The 2,805-nt window shown below is 33.5% G+C and overlaps 1 pseudogene; it reads left to right on the top strand.

The window, feature by feature from the left end:
* Nucleotides 1–940: 940 nt before the first annotated feature.
* Nucleotides 941–1,890, top strand: LOC139074560 (olfactory receptor 5T2-like; annotated as a pseudogene).
* Nucleotides 1,891–2,805: the final 915 nt, after the last annotated feature.

Below are 2,805 nucleotides of genomic sequence, written 5' to 3'. Positions count from 1 at the left end.
TCTTAATGCTAAGTTTTATTTCTAGATGTAAAGATTGTTTTTTATTGTTGTATTTTTGATTACTAATATTTATTTGTTGCTTTTAGATAATAGTTACTTAGCTGTTATTTCACTGTCCAAAATCAACAATATATAATCAAGTGTAATATTCTGAAAGAAAAATCATGTTTGTTATTTTTTCCTATAATTCCTTCATTTTTACCATGGAGTTTTGAGAAAGCAGAAAAACATAGATTATCAAGAATTAAGATTCCAAAAACGATACCAATGACCAAATATTTACCCAAATCAGACAAAATACTAAGTATTTGAAAAACAAATTAAATGAAACATAAGTTGTCCTATAATTTTAAATTCAATCAGAGTCCATCTTCTTAAAAAAGTCTCAATTAGCTCTTTTCAGGATAATGTAATGGAGTTGGAAAAATTTGAGAGTGATTAACTCATAAAATATTACAATTCACTAGGCTTTTAGACTGTCAAACAAATCTAATACAGTAATTCTATTTTTAAGTTATTTTTAAAACTAATTTTGACACAATTTGACTTTCAATCATTATTCTATTGTTTTGAGCTAGACATTAATGTCATGATTATATAAGGAAATGTTTTAGCTGTTCACTTTGTGTTTCAATGTGTTTTAATAGCAAAACAGCTAATAAAATTCAGTGTTAAATTAACCATTTGACTTGATGGTTTTAAAAATCACATGAGTTGAGCTGGTGAGTAAAACTCAAATCTTCCACTTGATTCTGTAGATAGTGGCATCAAGCTCTGAGCCATCATCTGTTACTGTGTCCTGAAATGCTGCTGGGAAATTATGCATTGCCAAGAAATAAATATGAGGACCTAGGTTACCTTCCCTGAGACAGAGTATTGCCAAGTATTATCAAAGCAATATGAAGTATAATTTTACACATTTGTTCCATGAGGTGTCAACATGAAGAATGTCACTGAAGTTACTATATTTGTACTGAAGAGCTTCACAGACAAGCTTGAATTGCGAATCATCTTGTTCTCCCTGTTTCTAGCAATTTACCTATTTACTCTGATGGGAAATTTGGGACTGGTTGTATTGGTTATTGGGGATTCTCGGCTCCACAACCCCATGTACTATTTTCTCAGTGTGTTGTCATTCTTGGATGCCTGCTATTCCTCAGTTGTTACTCCCAAAAGGTTGGTCAATTTTCTATCGGAGAATAAAGTCATTTCATTTTTTGGATGTGCAGAACAGATGTTTCTCATAGTTACATTTGGGACCACAGAATGCTTTCTCTTGGCTGCAATGGCATATGATCGCTATGTAGCAATCTATAACCCTCTGTTGTATTCAGTTAAGATGTCACCGAGGCTCTATGGGCCACTCATCGTTGTTTCCTATGTTGGTGGCATTTTGACTGCTTCAGTGCAAACAGGGACTGCATTTACTCTAAGCTTCTGTGCATCTAATGAAATTAGACATGTCTTTTGTGACATTCCTCATGTCCTTGCTATTTCTTGTCTGACACTCACACAACCCAGCTTTTAGTTTCCTACTTTACAGGCATTATTGAGATAATTACTATCCTGATTGTCCTGGTCTCCTATGGTTTCATTCTGTTGGCCATTCTGAGGATGCATTCTGCTGAAGGGAGATGAAAAGTCCTTTCCACATGTGGCTCTCACCTAACTGGAGTGTCAATTTATTACGGAACAATCTTCTCCATGTATGTGAGACCGAGTTCCAGCTCCTCTTTGGACCAAGACATGATAGTGTCAATATTTTACACTATTGTGATTCCCGTGCTGAATCCCATCATTTATAGTTTAAGGAACAAAGATGTAAAAGAGGCAATGAAAAGAGTGTTTGGTAAAATTGGGTGTATCAATAAAATATATTTTTCACACTAACGATTAAATTGAAAAAAATTAAGAGTGATGTTCTTTTCCTCCGTAACAAGAATTTACACTAAAAATGTTTTGTCTTAGTTTATTAGTGTCTTTCTATTCTTCTTAGACATTTTTAGATAAAGATTATAGTCATATCTCCAGCTGTGTGGTTTCATCACATGCAGAAAAACTATGTCATCTCTTTGCTTCTTACCTAAGTCATTCTCAGATATACACACACATACATACATACATATGTACAAATATGTATATATCCACATGTGTACATGTATGCTGATACTTGTGTTATTTTGTTAATGCTGCCATAACAAAATATCACAGACTAGTGGCTTAAACAACAGAAATTTACTTCTCACTGTTCTAGAAACAAGAAATCTGAGATCAAATTAAAGACAGGGTTGGTTTCTTCTGAGGCCTTGTCTTTTCCTTGTGTCTTCAGCTGTTCTTTTCTCTTTGAATGTCTATTTCTTAATATTGTTCTTATAGTGATATCAGTGATATTGGATAAGAGTCCACCCTAAAAACTTCATTTTAACTTAATTACCTTCAGAAAGAACTTATCTCCAAATATAGACACATTCTGAGATACAAGGGTTAGGATTCCAATATATGAATATCAGTATGTGTTATATACATATACATTTACACCCAGAGAGAGTCACATATACATGTAATCCTTTCTTTAAAATGTATCATATTAACTTTCATCTCAATATGAGTCAAACTGGATAGGATCCCAGGTTACAATCACAAGTACTTTATAATTATATCAGACAATCTCAACCAAATACCACCTAATCAACAGCAAAACTAAGCTGACACATTCTCATAGCCCTTTCTATGGAATCATTGGTATCAGATTCCAGTTCAAAGCACACTGCTCTGTCCTCAGATCTAGGCATTGGCAGCAATCTA

Source organism: Equus przewalskii, chromosome 11 (genome assembly GCF_037783145.1).
Source record: "Equus przewalskii isolate Varuska chromosome 11, EquPr2, whole genome shotgun sequence".
NCBI classification, from domain to species: domain Eukaryota; kingdom Metazoa; phylum Chordata; class Mammalia; order Perissodactyla; family Equidae; genus Equus; species Equus przewalskii.
The sequence above is the reverse complement of the archived record's forward strand: the minus strand, read 5'-3'. Positions and strand labels throughout refer to the sequence as shown.